The following is a 19,694-nucleotide window of genomic DNA, read 5'->3' on the forward strand; positions in this document are numbered from 1 at the left end:
TTCCATTACCTGGTAAGTACACTTTCAGTGTTTCGATGTCTGTACCCTTTATCTCCGTGTATGACTGCTACATCTGTTTTGGACCGCTCTCTATAAAGATTGTGCGTCCACGTGTTGTGTGTGTGTGTGTGTGTTTGTGTCTATATGTTGTGTGTTATATCTGTTTTGGACCGCATTCTACCCAGATTGCTAAGTCTTTTAACGGATTATGTGTGTGTTCTGTTTTACGTGTTATATCCTTATTCGCGTGCTCTCTATAAAGATTGAGCTTACTCGTGTCGTGTGTCTCTATGTTCTGTGTTACGTGCTATATCCGTTTTCGACTGCATTCTAAACAGAATGCTGTCATTTAACATATTCCATGGTTGTGTGTCTATGTATTCAATGTCTCTAAGTTATATCTGTTTTGGACCGCATTCTACGCAGATTGTTGTGTCATTTAACAGATTTTGTGTCCGTGTTACGTGTTATATCCGTTTTGTAGTGCTCTCTATAAAGATTGAGCTTCCACATATTGTTATGTCTCTATGTTGCGTGTCTCTATGTTGTTCGTCTCTATGTTATATATATGTATGTTGCGTCTCTCAATGTTCAAAGTCTGTATGTTCTGTGTTACGTGTTATACCTGTTTTCGATCACTCTCTATAAAGATTTGAATTTTTCTTTTTGTCAATATGTTATACATATATAAATGTTTTGGTCCGCTGATTTCTGTATCATTTAACTCATAAATCATTTTCGTTTCCCTAGTCGATATTATACTCAGTCTCTTCCATCTTTCTAGATTACAACCTTCAAATTCTGACTGCTCTAGACCAGCAGCTCAAGATGGAGAGGGCGTAAGCACAGCTCGAATGTAAGTACATTTCTAATAAAAACGTAGTTCTTAGATCAAATAATTTCATGTAATATATATCCATTTTCCAAGTGTATACATTCAGTCTTCATATACATATTCTTGTCTTTTCTTTCTAGATGTCCCTAATGCCGCGCATAGGGACGGGTGTGCCGACCAAATGGCGTCTGCTGCAGGGGACACCCAGATTTTAGAGGAAGAGGAGGAACTCGATCTGCTTGACTGGTTTGGGGGCCTTGTTGAATGCGGCAATGAGTTCCTCAAACCACGGAGCCAGAGCGGAGGAGGTGAATAGCTTTGAACGTTAAGATTACTCCAAATAATTACTATTATTTACTCTCATTATTTATTACTCTTTTAAATTGACATCAATAAAATTATTTTTTTCTTATTTATGTTACAGGTATATCACACAGCATAGTTCGTGTACCTAGGGAGGTGGTTGCTGTGGCGGGATCCGAGGGCACACGACCGCAAAGGCATGCGGCGCCCTGTGTAGCCTGCGTGAGAGGCGGCAGCAGAAGACTCGCAACACCGCCCCCAGCACTGCCCCAGCCTCTCTGGCGTCCGTGGGCAACTCAACCTGCTGGCCACGAAGAAGGAGAACAACGGCCTCCCACTCCACAAGCAGGTAGCGGGAGCAACGCACCATGGGGCTGCCACCGCAGACCGGTTCTTCAAGTCGGCTGTCACCACCTCCTCCTGCTCTGGAACCAGCTCATCACCGTCCGCTCAAGGTATGTGTTCCCACACGTATACCCCTCCCTGTAAATGATGATGATGGCGACGCACCATCACCGGTCCCATCCTCTACCGGGTGGACCCCTAGCTGTAGTAGTAGTAATATACTGTGGCTAGCGGTAGTTCTCTCCCCCATCCTATCGATAATGATTTGGATCAGAATAATCGCATAATGACTCCCTCAGAATACTAAGCAGTTGCTAGGGCTTTTGAATGGCGAACCTCATTCACTAGAATTGAGAATCCTGGCGGGCGGTACACATCAAGGTGAGGTGGAGAGAACGACTCTGCACTATATATGGGACGATAATGGCGTTATTTCTCGGAGCATATCCATTACTGAGTAGTATCGAGAATCCACCTTGAGCGCTATTATGGCTCGATTTTCCGAGATGGAAGTACGCGGGTCCACTAAAGGGATCAGCTGTATACAACACCTCGACATTCGTATACATGTCTATCATTCAATGAATGGAGGGTCCAGTTATCTTAAACTCACTGAGGATATTGAGAAGAAATGGACATGCATTAATGTCGAAAACCAGTATGATTACGCTTGTTTTGCATGGTCAGTCCTGGCTTGCAAGAGAAAAACTTTGATAGTATAGAGTTCCCTGTAAAGATCCAGGAAATACATAAGTTTGAGGCTCAGAATACCAGAATATCGGTTCACGTTTATGGCCTGGAGAAGAAGAAAAGCAAGTCAGATGAGTAGGTCAAGCATACAGTAATAGCCCCCCTCCATTTCTCACAATCTGCAGGTGAGCGAGCGTTGCATGTAAACATGCTGCTCTTCTCTGAAGCTGATAATTATCACTATGTCTGGATCAAAGACATGTCCTGACTCCTTTTGCCCCCAGTTAAGTAGACATCAGCATAAAAACGATATTTGTTTAAGGTGTTTGAATTATTTTTCATTTGAAGAGTTATCAGCGATACATCTATTAGAGTGCTTCCAAACACGCAGTACTTGTGATTATGCCCACTGAGGAAAATAACTTCATTAAATTTCAGAATGCTCACCACCAGCAGCGTTGTCCTTTTGTTGTGTACGCCGATTTTGAATGCTTCCTGGCTCCTATTACTCGCTGTGAAGGAAACCCCCAAGCCTCACACACAAATGTCACACAAAAACATGTATCTTATGTGGGAGCGTTCCAAGTTGTTTGTGTTTATGATTCTAAACTTAACCACTATCAGACTAATGTACGGAACGATCCAGCGGTTTGGCTTCTCACTGAGCTTGAAAAACTTTCATGGGAAGTTGACGAACTCTACAGCATCAACATTCCCATGACCAAATCAAAGGAAGATGATGAACTGTATGAAAAGGTGGTTAATTGTCATATTTGCGGGCTTGCCTTACATAGAAAAACGGAAACTCCTCTTACAGACCAATGCCATCTTATGGGTAAGTTCCGCAGTGCAGCCCACAATGCATGCAACTTGAAGAATCAGTTACCTAGACACATACCCGTCTTTTTTCGTAATTTGAGCGAATATGGCGCTCATTTTCTCGTTGAGCACTTGGCTAAGTTCGGTAAGAAGTGTGATCAGGTCAGTGCCCTCCCTGAAAGTTTTGAGAATTACATTTCATTTCCAAAACGAATGACTCCAAAAATTACATTCTTCTTCCTTGACTCTCTACGCTTATGCAGACTTCACTCCAGAAACTGGTTGACACTTTACCTCGGAATGATGTGCATATCACTCTATCTGTATTTCCCGATGAGGAAAAGTTCCAACTTGCGACTAGGAAAGGAGTTTTCCCATACGATTAAGGCTCTGAGCACTATGGGACTCAACTGCTGTGGTTATCAGTCCCCTAGAACTTACAACTACTTAAACCTAACTAACCTAAGGACATCACACACATCCATGCCCGAGGCAGGATTCGAACCTGCGACCGTAGCAGTCTCACGGCTCCGGACTGCGCGCCTAGAACCGCGAGACCACCGCGGCCGGCTTCCCATACGAGTATGTTGATACTATGGCAAAACTCAATGAAACCAGGCATCTGCTTATACCAGTAGTCCCACTGGCCATGTCATAACTACTGCAGTTTATGAGCATGCCATGACTATCTGTCGGGAATTCAACATCCCCAATTTGAAAAATATGCAAGGTTCAAATGGTTCAAATGGCTCTGAGCACTATGGGACTCAACTGCTGTGGTCATCAGTCCCCTAGAACTTAGAACTACTTAAACCTAACTAACCTAAGGACATCACACACACCCATGCCCGAGGCAGGATTCGAACCTGCGACCGTAGCACCAGCGCGGCTCCGGACTGGAGCGCCTAGAACCGCACGGCCACCGAGGCCGGCAAAATATGCAAGGTTATACATGGACACAGATGTACGTTTGCTTGCAGATGTTTTCGAAAAGTTCCGGAGTGTATGTATGACCACGTACTCTCTGGACCCCGCCTTTTATTACATGGCACCTGGCTTGTTCTGGGACGCTATGCTCAAAAAAACGTGCCACAGCATTGAACTTTCGACTGATGCTGCAGTGCTTCCATTTTTTGAGCGAGAGATCCGTGGGGCACTTTGTCAATATCTTCACAGGCACGCCGAGGCAAATAACCCGTGGAAGGGTGTCGAGTACAATCCATCCCTTGATTCTAGTTACATTTTGTACTCAGATATTAACAACTTATACGCGCACGCCATGATGCAACCACTGCTGGTTGGTGGATGTTCGCGGCTGTCCAAAGACGAATTGAAGGGATTAGGTGGACAAATAATGGGTCTTGATGTAGGGTATGTGCTTGAGTCAGACATCGCATACCCTAATAATTTGCATGGAGAGACAAACGAGTTGCCGTTATGTCCAAAGCAACAAATTCCGCGAGGAAGCACCATCCCTAAATTGCTGGCCACTGTTGGGGATATGCAGAGGTATATTATTGATTATCGTAACCTCCAGCAGTGCCTCAGATTAGGGTTGAAGCTTGTTAGAGTCACCCGGTCTTGAGATGTGACCATGTCGAGGAGCTTAGCGCTCCTTATCCATGTATAGTAAAACAATTCAAAGTGCCGTAATGTAATAGCATACAGTTAAGAAGAACAAGAAAAAACTTATTTTTATATGCAGTAGAGTTCGAGACTAATCGAGTTGGACACATTTTTACCTAAATCAACGAAGCTATCAACTATAAATTATTCTTCTAGAGTCATGTAGCTTTACTGTATGGTTAAATGATGATGGCGTCCTCTTGGGTAAAATATTCCGGAGGTAAAATAGTCCCCCATTCGGATCTCCGGGCGGGGACTACTCAAGAGGACGTCGTTATCAGGAGAAAGAAAACTGGCGTTTTACGGATCGGAGCGTGGAATGTCAGATCCCTCAACCGGGCAGGTAGGTTAGAAAATTTAAAAGGGGAATGGATAGGTTAAAGTTATAGTGGGAATTAGTGAAGTTCGGTGGCAGGAAGAACAAGACTTTTGGTCATGTGAATACAGGGTTATAAATACAAAATCAAATAGGGGTCATGCACAAGTAGGTTTAGTAATGAATAAAAAAATAGGAGTGTGGGTAAGCTACTACAAACAGCATAGTGAATGCATTATTGTGGCCAAGATAGACACCAAGCCCATCCTACTACAGTAGTACAAGTTTATATGCCAACTAGCTCTGCAGATGATGAAGAAATTGATGAAATGTATGATGAGATAAAAGAAATTATTCAGGTAGTGAAGGGAGACAAAAATTTAATAGTCATGGGTGACGAATTCGAGAGTAGGAAAAGGGAAAGAAGGAAACATAGTAGGTGAATATGGATTGGGGGTAGAATTTTGCACAGAGCATAACTTAATCATAGCTAACACCTGGTTCAAATATCATAAAAGTAGGTTGTATACGTGGAAAATCCTGGAGATACTAGAAGGTATCAGATAGATTTTATAATGGTAAGATAGAGATTTAGGAACCAGGTTTTAAATTGTAAGACATTTCCAGGGGCAGGTGTGGACTCTGACTACAATCTATTGGTTACGAACTGTACATTAAAACTGATCTGTAGATTAAAACTGAAGAAACTGCAAAAAGGTGGGAATTTAAGGAGATGAGACCTGGATAAACTGACTAAACCAGAGGTTGTACAGAGTTTCAGGGAGAGCATAAGGGAACAATTGACAGGAATGAGGGAAAGAAATACAGTAGAAGAAGAATGGGTAGCTTTGAGGGATGAAGTAGTGAAGGCAGCAGAGGATCAAGTAGGTAAATAGACGAAGGCTAGTAGAAATCCTTGGGTAACAGAAGAAATATTGAATTTAATTGATGAAAGGAGAAAATATAAAAATGCAGTAAATGAAGCAGTCAGAAAGGAATACAAACGTCTCAAAAATGAGATCGACAGGAAGTGCAAAAAGGCTAAGCAGGGATGGCTAGAGGACAAATGTACGGATGTAGAGGCTTCTCACTAGGAGTAAGATAGATACTGCCTACAGGAAAATTAAAGAGACCTTTGAAGAAAAGAGAGCCACTTCTATGAATATAAAGAGCTCGGATGGAAACCCAGTTCTAAGCAAAGAAGGGAAAGCAGAAAGGTGGAAGGAGTATATAGAGGGTGTATACAAGGGCGATTGTCTTGAGGACAATATTATAGAAATGGAAGGGAATGTAGATGAAGATGAAATAGGAGATATGATACTGCGTAAAGAGTTTGACAGAGTACTGAAAGACCTAAGTCGAAATAAGGCCCCGGGAGTAGACAACATTCCATTAGAACTACTGACAGCCTTGGGAGAGCCAGGCCTAACAAAACTCTACCATCTGGTGAGCAAGATGTATGAGACAGGCGAAATACCCTCAGACGTCGAGAAGAATATAATAATTCCAAACCCAAAGAAAGCAGGTGTTGACAGATGTGAAAATTACCGAACTATCAGTTTAATAATAGAATGTAGTTTAGTAAGTCACAGCTGCAAAATACTAACGCGAATTCTTTACAGACGAATGGAAAAACTGGTAGAAGTCGACATCGGGGAAGATCAGTTTGGATTCCGTAGAAATGTTGGAAAACGTGAGGCAATTCTAACCTTACGGCTTATCTTAGAAGAAAGATTAGGGAAAGCAAACCTACGTTTCTAGCATTTGTAGACTTAGAGACAATGTTGACTGGAATACTCTCTTTCAAATTCTAAAGGTAAGTGGTAAAATACAGGGAGCGAAAGGCTATTTACAATTTGTACAGAAACTAGATGGCAGTTATAAGAGTCAGGAAGTCGTGTCTGAAAATATTTGTATGGAGTGTAGCCATGTATGGATGTGAAACATGGACGATAAGTAATTTGGACAAGGAGAGAATAGAAGCTTTCGAAATGTGGTGCTACAGAAGAATGCTGAAGATTAGATGTGTAGATCACATAACTAATGGGGAGGTATTGAATAGAATTGGGGAGGAGTTGGTGGCACAACTTGACAAGAAGAAGGGACCGGTTGGTAGGACATGTTCTGAGGCATCAAGGGATCACACATTTAGCATTAGAGGGCAGCGTGGAGGGTAAAAATCGTAGAGGGAGACCGAGAGATGAATACACTAAGCAGATTCAGAAGGATGTAGGTTGCAGTAGGTACTGGGAGATGAAGAAGCTTGCACAGGATAGAGTAGCATGGAGAGCTGCATCAAATTCGTCTCAGCACTGAAGACAACAACAACAACAACAACAACAACAGAGTCTTGAATCTGCCCCTGGAAGGTATTGGTAAGAGAGAGAACATAAAAACACACGCACTCCTAAGACTACAACGTTCTTCACTTAAAAACTTCCCCCTTAAACATCCCAACAACCACCACCACTTAAAAACTGGCTATAATGTTAGATCGCACACTGTTCCGGCCTATCAGACACACATCATTCTTCCCAGTTTTCTATGCTGTCTTATCGAATCGTGAAACATACATACAGGTATACATCCTACAATGAAACACATAAACGCAGCAGCAGTGTCCGACATGTTAAAATTACAAGTCATTCTCTCACTAAATCTGTAAACAGCACATCAGTGTGGCAAATATGTACACAGGGATTGCAGCGCATCAGAAGCTCTTACCGCTAAGTTAGTTATGACCCTGAAGTCTCGATTTTACACCCGAGATGCGACAGACGGAGCGCATAAAGTCAAAATTACTTTAGACGAATGTGTCAATTTTCATCACACATAAGATGGTAGTCCTCTGATGCCCGAGAGGCTTACCGTTAACGATGGCAAGTACTTGTGTATGCTCTGGTTCAGGCCGAACAGTTTGTACATATTATCAAGTATGCGCCAACAACAGGACTGTGAGAAAACGTTGACGTCGAAATGAAGGGGAATCAGGGAGGTTGTCAATTTTTTTCCCGTTGAGTCAGTATTATACTATATGTCTATTGAAGTACCAGTGATACACGCGAGTTGACTTCCGTATTTGGTGCTTTTGAGGAGAACACGCAGCTGTATACGAGTGGGACGCAGGCTATGTCACGTGACTCATGCACCCAGATATAACACTTGAAACAAAAAAAAAAAAAAAAAAAAAAAAAAAAAAAAAAAAAAAAGAAATTGACCTGCACCAGTTTCTCCTTCTCCTTTAAATCGTACCTCGTTACAGCTCTTTCTCAACTGATCAACTCCTCCACTCTCTGTTATCCTATAACGCAGATGCAAGTAAGTTTAGAGGTGAATCGATCCCTGTACTCCTCAAAAGCACCAAATACGGAAGTCAACTCGCGTGTATCACTGGTACTTCAATAGACATATAGTATAATACTGACTCAACGGGAAAAAAATTGACAACCTCCCTGATTCCCCTTCATTTCGACGTCAACGTTTTCTCACAGTCCTGTTGTTGGCGCATACTTGATAATATGTACAAACTGTTCGGCCTGAACCAGAGCATACACAAGTACTTCCTCAATTTCGCTGCATTTCGTTGTATAATTTATGCCTATTCCCTAGATATTTTTCGCAATTCTATCGATTTTATGTCTGATCTCTCCATGCGATCACGACGTAGCCGCTCGTTCTGGGTTCTAAAAATTGCCTGTAAATGTAACACAGCTGTCAACACCTAGCCCAAATGCACTAATCAGGAGGCGTAATATAGCACTGTACATGAATGTATCCAGTCACCTCCACATTCGGGGAGCATTTGCTCTATTTTGTGTATGTTGGTGTACATGCACGCGTCAGTAGCAGTAGCAGTTTGAGGTGAGACCCGGTGGGGAACAGCTTATATGGCTAGGAATGCATGGATGGCAGCACGCTACGGTATTGTGGGAAGTATTGTGCAATTTGTTTCCCCGTGCTGGAGGCCGACCACAGCTATGCATCATTGCACCCGCATCAGTGCCTTGGTGACTTCTAATTGCTATGAGCTTTTATAGTTCGTAATTTTTATCTGTTGGGCTGATTGATTTGAATGGACGTGGACCTGTAGTATTGTATTGTATTGTATGTTAACCGAGGACCTAGAAGCGCAGTGGTCCACAACCCCACGACGACTGTCGCAGTCCACTTCACCCCTCCGCCGCCCCACACCGAACCCAGGGTTATTGTGCGGTTCGGCCCCCGGTGGACTCCCAGGGAATGTCTCACACCAGACGAATGTAACCCCTATGTTTGCGTAGTAGAGTAATGGTGGTATATGCGTACGTGGACAACTTATTCGCGCAGCAATCACCGACGTAGTGTAACTGAGGCGGAATAAGGGGGACCAGCCTGCATTCGCCGAGGCAGATGGAAAACCGCCTAAAAACCATCCACCGACTGGCTGGTTCACCGGACCTCGACACAAATCCGCCGGGTGGATTCGTGCCCAGGACCAGGCCCTCCTTCCCGTCCGGAAGGCCGTGCGATAGACCGCACGGCCAACCGGGCGGGCTTTGGATCTGTAGTACTTGTATCTAGTTTGGGGATGTACCACATTGCTTGCATTTCCACCGAATGGTTAAAACACGGTCCTCTGCAGTAATTCAGATCGTTCTGTTTCTACAGAGGTTGATGAAGGTGGTGTATATGTCGTCCTCTGACTTCTGCTAAATTCAAACTTAAACTGGACCGATCACATGCGTGAAGCGGTAAAAATGGGATCAGTTGCGCGATGTGTAGGCGATCACTAAAACCCGTTGGAATTTTACTGTAGAAGCTAGGTTCGGGAAAGGTGACTCCTTTCGAGATATAAGAGTGCCACAAATATGACGGACTTGTGGTTGTAATCTGATGTGGGTATGTGTTTGAATGGAGAGAGGTGATTCCAAATGATTCACATCATTTTGAACACTAGACATCTGAGAAGCTAGTGTACATTTTTCTTCTTATGACCTCAGTAAGCACATCATCTACTACTGCTGTTTGTGTTCCTACTCAATCAGTCATCGCCTATAACTCGGTGGATATATCGAGGAACCTCTGATATGATGTCGAGACAGAGTGCGTTACAAATAATACAGAATTATGCAGTTGGGGGTGTGTAAGAGAGTCGCAAATATCACGTACATACCACGTTCCTTAGCCAAATCACTTTCAAAGTTCAGTGATTTTATCCATAGGCTGCATCGTTGGCTATAATACATATTTCTATGATCACCGTCATGGTATTTGTCCAGAAAAAAGGACCCCATTGAGAGGTAATGTCGTACGTCGATTCGTAATGCGGGTATACGTTTTAACATTGATACTTGCGTGCACCTGTAGAACCAAGACTGATTGAGACAGTAACATGCGCTAGTTGCTGGGGCCGGTTTTTTCTTTAGCATGTCTCCGATTACGTGTCTCTTTCTAGGACACCGTGGTAGGACTCGAAAGAAGAACTTAAGAGAGATGCATACCCATAGCTGATTTTCGATCAGTATTATTTAGTATGGTAGGCAATCAGTTGTTGACGAAGTTATATACTTAGTGGGTGCGTGCTATGTCCACATTTGAGCATCAGTTTTATAAAGTATGTGTGTTTGCGGAAAGGAGATGACTATGTCCTGTTGTATGGAAGGTAAGGATTTGACTTTGGGTAATGTGATAGCAATGGGGGGAATATGTCTAGTTGTAAGGAAGGTACAGCTATATCAAGAGCCACTGCTGACAAGAGGGTGTATTTCCTATACTTCGCTCATTCTCGAATGCTGTTCAATTGAGAGCGCGATCGTAACATTTAATTATAACGATAAAAATATATGGGAGCGGTTTTACGGAATGGTTCCATGTATGCAAAGTCCGTGGTGGTAATGATTCACGTTTCCTGTTAACAGCAGCATCCGTGCGAATGCAGAGGCCTGTTGGATTGTAGGAATGTATATGAGTTAACTTTGCCCTTGTGTAGACGGCCAGATAGCGAACTAATACTTAGTATGTGTTGGGCGGCTTTCGTGATCAAGTGGAACTTCGAGAAGATGGTATGATCGAGATGGAGTGTTATTGACTCCCATGTAAATTGTTCGGTTGAGTGTTTGGGCACATTTGGGGTCTTTATTTAGTTGAGAGAAGATCGGATGTGGTGCGTGGAAGATACGTTTGCCTGTTCTCTAGACGTGGGAAGGACCTTAGTTGGCTTGTAAATTATATGGATGATTTGGAGTATGTTAGATCAGCGAGATCGGTATTCGCGGGTGGAAATATGATTTTTTATGTGTTTGTTTCTAGTTACTCAGTGGTCTAGAGGACGCTCCACGTAGTTAAAGTTTTGTGTTTGTAGTGAAATGATTTCGAGTATATAAGTCAGGAAGTATGCTGCGTTATCTATCGGGAGGCTACTGCTTGATAACGAGATGTATAGCGAAAAATGGTATAATATTATGGCGAAAATAGGTGTGTTCTTGTAATCCCCGAGTCTGGAGATGTGCATAGAAAAGCGAGCAGGCAAGGAAGTAACGCGTTTGTGTCTAGAGGAAACGATCGCGAATTTGTAGAACAGTTCTGAAAGTGACTTCGGCTCACTGACGTAAAAGGGGTGATTTTGTATGATGGGGGGTGTGAGTTGCATGTTTATTAGATCGACAAGGTGCTCGGTGATATATTGCTGGGATGGTGATCGTTTTCAATCTCCGTTATTCTTGCGAGTGTGGTATGTATTTGATGATCTGTAGAGAAAATTTATTCGCGTGCTGTACAGATATAAAAGATGAGTGCACTGTTTGTGTAAAATGTGTATATATTGTGTTGTAAAATTCTGTGGCTTACACTGTGTAAACTGTATATATATGTTGTATTGTAAAGATATTATGGTTTATGTTATGGCATGACTAGAGAGGGTGACTGTGTGTCCTATCGTGAGGGACGTATAGATTGAACAGATTGATAAGGACGAGGGTATAAGTGAGAATTTTTAAGTGGAAAATTATATTCGTTGTAAATACTGAAGTACAGTGATCAAGAGGAGTGATTAGGTGTACATTGATTAGTGTCAGACTGTAGCAGGAATAGTAATATTTAATTGTAGTTACAGTGGTACATATGTTCCTAGCTTGCAATATTCATGTGAGTCTGGTATGTATTTGATAATGGGGAGAAAATTTTGTTGGTTTAACTGTCAATGCAATTTAGCGATCTGTGTGATATAACGGCTGCAAGCACGAGAAAGAATAGGTGGATTGTCCTTCGATAGAGGCTGCATAAGTAATTCGGCGTGCAAATTCGATAAGAGCAAATGAGAATGCTCCATCATTTGTGCTGGGATATAGGGATCTGTACATAGCTGTGTGAACATTTGCAGATGTTGAGAGCATGATGGGTATCACGTGATGGGGTGGGTATCACGTGATGGGGTGGGTATCACGTGATGGGGTGGGTATCACAATAGGTCCGTGAGGAATACTGCATTGGACGTTATTGTACGTTATTTTCGTGACAGGGCATGAAATACAATGCATAAAAGCTGAGAGAAGACGAAAACTAGTACAAAAGTGCACGTTAAGTATCTCTGGGGGACTATGGAATTTAGTAGAGTTAGACTTGGTTATCATTTTAGATAGCAATGCGAGTTGAGTATAAGATTGATAACATTTATAGATGCGTTTGCGATGGTATGTAGCTATGCGTGGTGAAGCGTCAGTCAAACGTGACGTATGGTCCGTTAGAATCGCTAAGGAGAAACCAGGTTCTGCTGTTGTGGAATGGAATTCTGCGGCGTCTTCACCGGACCGAAGTTAGAGTGAGGGTAACGAGTAACGGCGTTCGCGCGCGGGTCTGCTTGGAGTGTTCGCTCTGTAAATAAGCCCCCGGTCATTAACGGCGCCTAGATACAACTTTGGCCTACGTTCGGCTGCAGCTCGCGGTTGCGCTCCCGCCCGATCACGTCAGCACGCTTGTGTGGGCGAACACGTATTTGGATAGGAATTTGTAAGAGATGAAGTATGAATCAGATGTGGCCACTTGCGGGACACTGGCGTGGGGCCTGGGCGTGGTTTGACAGCTGGTGGCCGCGCCACGTGGTTGCGGCTGTGGACAGCGTGTGGTGGAGGGTGCTTGCATGCTTTGATTGCATTATTTCGCTAGCAGGTCTGCAGGCCGTGCTATGAGCTATTTGAACAGCTTACGAGTATTGAACGTGTCTAGACATATTTCTGTGCTGAATTATTTAGGAGGAGTATTGAGGTCTGTAACTAAATTATTTGCGTAAGTTAGGAGTTGTTTGCGTGTCTGTAGAGTGTGTATTGTGAGCGCAAGGAGAAGGTGGAGAGTGTTTTGCCTCAGTGTGATAAATGTATTAGATCTCTAAATAAAATATTCGAAAATTAATAGAGTGGACTCATTCCCTACTCTCCCCAGCAACGTAGCGCAGCCTGAGTAATTTTAGCATAATTCTCGCCCCTACAGACCACCATCTAGGATTAGGTCATAGGAGTACGATCTGATGGTAGTAATGTGTACTATGTCAGTTGGACAGTAAACCTCGTGGTGGAAACACGGCCTGCAAAATAAAGACTTGTGTTCAGATCTGTTTTCCCGTCATTTCGCCCCACCATCTTAGATGAAGTCATGCACTGTGCAAGTTAGTACAAGTTAGTACAGGTTAGTGCAGATTACTGCAGGTAAGTACACGTTATCCCGTCAACATGGGTCAGTAAGAGGGCGTCGTTCTGGGTTGAGGATCGTGGTGGAGACTATTTGGTTCCAAGTCCAGGTGGGTGTAGCACTGATGAAAATTGATTCCAAGTTCTAGGTTCAATGAAGTCGAATCACGTGACTAATACAGCAGCCAATAGGGGTGGGAGGGGGTTGGGGGGGGGGGTGCGTATATACTTGGGATTATCCCTGCACCTGTTCACGAGTGTTATAAAAAAAAGGGCTCTGAGCGCTATGGGACTTAACTGCTGAGGTCATCAGTCCCCTAGAACTTAGGATTCCATAAACCTAACTAACCAAAGGACATCACACACATCCATGCCCGAGGCAGGATTCGAACCTTCGACCGTAGCACGAGTGTTATAGTCACTTCGTACGCTAATATTGCGACAGTCTTTATATTCTATCCTTGAGCCGTGGTGGATCTCGTCCAGCGAGTTTTCTTGCAAGATTGTATTGTGTTGGTGCATAAATTCGTAGCGTTTTAGTTTTGCATTTTGGTATTCCAGTTTTCATTTTTCACTTGTGGTTCACTGTTGCTACTTTATTTTATATGTTGTCATTCTGCTATTTCGAGATAGCGAGTTGAGCTGTGGACGCTCAAAGTGGAGTGCCAAGTTGCGAAATCCGAAAATTTCTGACATATTCTTCTGTCTGAATTCAACAGAGGCTTGGCGGCAGCCAAAAACATTTGCGCCGTGTGTGGGGATACACGCCGAGAAAGTGGTTTTCTCTTTTTAAGGAGGACTGTTTTGACATTACTGACTCTCCACGTTCAGGTAGATATTTGGGGTTTGATGAAGATGGTTTAAATGCATTAATTCACAATGATCCACGACAGTGTTCTCGAGAACCTGCAAATGTGATGAACTGTGATCATTGCATCGCAGTGCGACATACGCATGCAATGGTGTACTACGAATTGCTTCGAGGTGTAACCACCACTGCTCATATTTATTATCAACAACTCAGGCGTCTTGCATAGTCAGTCCAAGATCCTCGACCATGCAGACTGCGTGAAGTGACGCCACTCCGCTATGTAGCCCTCTGCTAGAATGACAAAAACACTATAGAAGAGATGGGTTGGGACGTTATTGCACACACCCACATTATTCACCTGATACCTGCGCCTTCAGATTTTCACCTTTTTCTCTCTCGACGGACGTCCTTCAAGGAACTTCCTTTCCTAGGGAAAATGGGCTCCGAACATGACACGACAAACTCTGCGCTTCAAAACTATATGAGTTCTTTATTCACAGAATCGAAAAGTTTTCCCAGCATTGATAGACTTTTGTAAATAGTGAAGGATAATAATATTACCGATGACTAAATTCTCTGTTAGGTTTTGTTGTTGTTGTTGTTGTGGTCTTCAGTCCTGAGACTGGTTTGATGCAGCCCTCCATGCTACTCTATCCTGTGCAAGCTTCTTCATCTCCCAGTACCTACTGCAACCTGCATCCTTCTGAATCTGCTTAGTGTATTCATCTCTTGGTCTCCCTCTACGATTTTTACCCTGCACGCTGCCCTACAATACTAAATTGGTGATCCCTTGATGCCTCAGAACATGTCCTACCAACTGATCCCTTCTTCTAGTCAAGTTGTGCCACAAACTTCTCTTCTCTCCAATCTTATTCAGTACTTCCTCATTAGTTGTGTGATCTACCCATCTAATCTTAGGCATTCTTCTGTAGCACCACATATCGAAAGCTTCTATTCTCTTCTTGTCCGAACTATTTATCGTCCATGTTTCACTTCCATACATGGCAACACTCCATACAAATACTTTCAGAAACGACTTCCTGACGCTTAAATCTATGCTCGATGTTAAAAAATTTCTCTTTTTCAGAAATGCTTTCCTTGCCATTGCTAGTCTACATTTTATATCCTCTCTACTTCGACCATCATCAGTTATTTTGCTCCCCAAATAGCAAAACTCCTTTACTAATTTAAGTGTGTCATTTCCTAACCTAATTTCCGCAGCATCACCCAACTCAATTCGAGTACGTTCCATTATCCTCGTTTTGCTTTTGTTGATGTTCATCTTGTACCCTCCTTTGTCCATTCCGTTCAACTGCTCTTCCAAGTCCTTTGCTGCCTCTGACAGAATTACAATGTCATCGGCGAACCTCAAAGTTTTTATTTCTTCTCCATGGATTTTAATACCTACTCCGAATTTTTCTTTTGTTTCCTTCACTACTTGCTCAATATAGAGATTGAATAACATCGGGGAGAGGCTACAAACCTGTCTCACTCCCTTCCCAACGACTGCTTCCCTTTCATGCCCCTCGACTCTTACGACTGCCATCTGACTCCTGTACAAATTGTAAATAGCCTTTCGCTCCCTGCATTTTACCCCCGCCACCTTCAGAATTTTAAAGAGAGTATTCCAGTCAACATTGTCAAAAGCTTTCTCTAAGTCTACAAATGCTAGAAACGTAGGTTTGCCTTTCCTTAATCTAGCTTCTAATATAAGTCGTAGGGTCAGTATTGCCTCACGTGTTCCAACATTTCTACGGAATCCAAGCTGATCTTCCCCGATGTCAGCTTCTACTAGTTTTTCCATTCGTCTGTAAAGAATTCGCGTTAGTATTTTGCAGCTGTGACTTATTCAACAGCCGGCCGTTGTGGCCGAGCGGTTCTAGGCGCTTCAGTCCGGAACCGTGCGACTGCTACGGTCGCAGGTTCGAATCCTGCCTCGGGCATGGATGTGTGTGATGTTCTCAGGTTAGTTAGGTTTAAGTTAAGTAGTTCTTAGTTCTAGGGGACTGATGACCTCCTATGTTAAGTCCCATAGTGCTCAGAACCATTTGAACTTATTAAACTGATAGTTCGGTAATTTTCGTATCTGTCAACACCTGCTTTCCTTGGGATTGGAATTATTATATTCTTCCTGAAGTCTGAGGGTATTTCCCCTGTCTCATACATCTTGCTCACCAGATGGTAGAGTTTTGTCAGGACTGGCTCTCCCAAGGCTGTCAGTAGTTCTAATGGAATGTTGTCTACTTCAGGGGCCTTGTTTCGACTCAGGTGTTTCAGTGCTTTGTCAACTCTTCACGCAGTATCATTTCTCCCATTTCATCTTCATCTACATCCTGTTCTATTCCCATATTATTGTCCTCGAGTACATCGCCCTTGTATAGACCCTCTATATACTCCTTCCACCTTTCTGCTTTCCCTTATTTGCTTAGAACTGGGTTTCCATCTGAGCTCTTGATATTCATAGAAGTGGTTCTCTTTTCCCCAAAGGTCTCTCTAATTTTCCTGTAGGCAGGATCTATCTTACCCCTAGTGAGATAAGCCTCTACATCCTTACATTTGTCCTCTAGCCATCCCTGCTTAGCCATTTTGCACTTCCTGTCGATCTCATTTTTGAGACGTTTGTGTACCTTTCTGACTGCTTCATTTACTGCATTTTTATATTTTCTCCTTTCATCAATTAAATTCAATATTTCTTCTGTTACCCAAGGATTTCTACTAGCCCTCGTCTTTTTACCTACTTGATCCTTTGCTGCCTTCACTACTTCATCACTCGAAGCTACCCATTCTTCTTCTACTGTATTTCTTTCCCCCCTCCTTGTCAATTATTCCCTTATGCTCTCCCTGAAACTCTGTACAACCTCTGGTTTAGTCAGTTTATCCAGGTCCCATCTCCTTAAATTCCCACCTTTTTGTAGTTTCTTCAGTTTTAATCTACAGTTCATAACCAATAGATTGTGGTCAGAGTCCACATCTGCCCCTGGAAATGTCTTACAATTTAAAACCTGGTTCCTAAATCTCTGTCTTACCATTATACAATCTATCTGAAACCTGTCAGTATCTCCAGGCTTCTTCCATGTATACAACCTTCTTTTATGATTCTTAAACCAAGTGTAAGCTATGATTAAGTTATGCTCTGTGCAAAATTATACCAGGTGGCTTTCTCTTTCATTTCTTAGCCCCAATCCATATTCACCTACTACGTTTCCTTCTCTCCGTTTTCCTACTGACGAATTCCGGTCACCCATGACTATTAAATTTTCGTCTCCCTTCACTATCTGAATAATTTCTTTTATTTCATCATACATTTCTTCAATTTCTTCGTCATCTGCAGAGCTAGTCGGCATATAAACTTGTACTACTGTGGTAGGCGTGGGCTTCGTATCTATCTAGGCCACAATAATGCGTTCACTATGCTGTTTGTAGTAGCTTACCCGCATTCCTATTTTCCTATTCATTATTAAACCTACTCGTGCATTTCCCCTATTTGATTTTGTGTTTATAAACCTGTAGTCACCTGACCAGAACTCTTATTCCTCGTGCCACCGAACTTCACTAATTCCCACTATATCTAACTTCAACCTATCCATTTCCCTTTTTAAATTTTCTAACCTACCTCCAGATTAAAGGATCTGACATTCGACGCTCCGATCCGTAGAACGCATGTTTTCGTTCTCCTGATAATGACATCCTCTTGAGTAGTCCCCGCCCGGAGATCCGAATGGGGGACTATTTTACCTCCGGAATATTTTACCTAAGAGGACGCCAACATCATTTAACCATACAGTAAAGCTGCATGCCCTCGGGAAAAATTACGGCTGTAGTTTCCCCTTGCAGTCTGGATGAAAATGGGCCCACTGACGGCAGTGTTAGATGGGTGACGGTTGAGGGAGGAGGGGTAGTATGTTTCTCATTGGTCCAGAGAGAAATTGTGGAGGAGAGGGAAGTGCTTGGCGCTTAAACTCCTAGCAAAGATGTTCTGCAGAAGTGTCCACACATTTCCTCTCGTAAGCATGTACGAGTCTCTGAGTTATGACTGCTTGGCATAGGTGGCCCAGAGAGAAAGCGTGGATGGGATGGGATGGGAGGGTAGTGCTTGGCGCCTAAACTCCATCTCTAGGTGTGTATTTTGTAGGACAGTGCTACACCTACGGTATCTTTGGCGGGAAGCATCAGAATTTTATTATGACATTATACAATACATAAAGGTAGTGGTGGTTTATCTATTGCAGTGCTGTATTTCTTATACATACAATATGTTTGGTTAATAGTTGGTAGCACTTGTTATATCAATTATATGATGGGATATCATTATTTCTACAAATGTGTTTATTTCTAAAACATACAGTGTCATGTCACACACGCATTCTAGTAATGATGAAATGGCTTAGCAATGATAAAGAACGTGGGGTCGATGCTGCATTGTGATTATGTGAGAGCATCATAACATCGACACGATGCAACATGTGGCTGGCTTGACACCGCAACGAAATGTGGTTCTGTGACATGACATCTTGATGTTGATGTGATGTCAAGATGCCCCTATATGCTGCATTGATGTAATGTTCAAGCGGAACAAGCGTAACTGGGTAAAAAGCGTAAAATTGTATAAAATACGTAAAAAGTGGAAAAGTCAGTGGACATACTCGTATATACCCACCTGGTTCTAGTCTATACTAGTGTCTAGAATGATGTGGTATTAAATTGTTAGTAAGAAACAGTTCTCGAGTGATTTGGCTTGAAGTAATTTGTTATTAACGAACATACATAGCCTACAACCTCTCCCTTACTTGCTCAGCACCAGTGTCTCACGTATAAAAAATGGAGTTGACAACATGTGCTTCAATAGCAGTGTTAACTAATTCAGGCAATTTCTGCACCGTGACTACCTGAGAGCATCATGACATCGATGCGGCGTTGGAAACTGGGCCAAATACGTAAAATTTTGGAAAATCCAGAAAAAATACGAAAATGAATGAAAAATATGTAAAATTGGGGGAAATAAGAAAAATATGGAAAAACACAGAGGAATGAGAGTTCTTACATTTTTCTCTGGGTGTGGTGCCCGCTGGCGTCTTGAACGATTTTATGTTACATTAGTATTAACAAATAGAACTCAAGGCAAATGACTTAACATAATCTTTTATTAATAAATAGACACAGACTACAACCCTGCGGAGTGAATTCCTCCCACTCACGTGTCGCAGATATAAACAATGATGATGGGGAGGAGGAGGAGGAGGAGGAGGAGGAGGAGGAGGAGGAGGAGAAGGACGAATTCGAGGGGTGGGGTTG

The 19,694-nt window shown here is 42.7% G+C and overlaps 1 long non-coding RNA gene across 1 annotated transcript; it reads left to right on the forward strand.

Moving 5' to 3' along the window:
* Positions 1-743: 743 nt before the first annotated feature.
* LOC124787803 lies at positions 744-1,343 on the forward strand. The gene is made up of 3 exons (XR_007016015.1): positions 744-856; positions 976-1,143; positions 1,260-1,343. It is a non-coding gene; the product is annotated as an uncharacterized LOC124787803 (long non-coding RNA).
* Positions 1,344-19,694: the final 18,351 nt, after the last annotated feature.

Source organism: Schistocerca piceifrons, chromosome 3 (assembly GCF_021461385.2).
Source record: "Schistocerca piceifrons isolate TAMUIC-IGC-003096 chromosome 3, iqSchPice1.1, whole genome shotgun sequence".
In the NCBI taxonomy this organism is placed as follows: Eukaryota; Metazoa; Arthropoda; class Insecta; order Orthoptera; family Acrididae; genus Schistocerca; species Schistocerca piceifrons.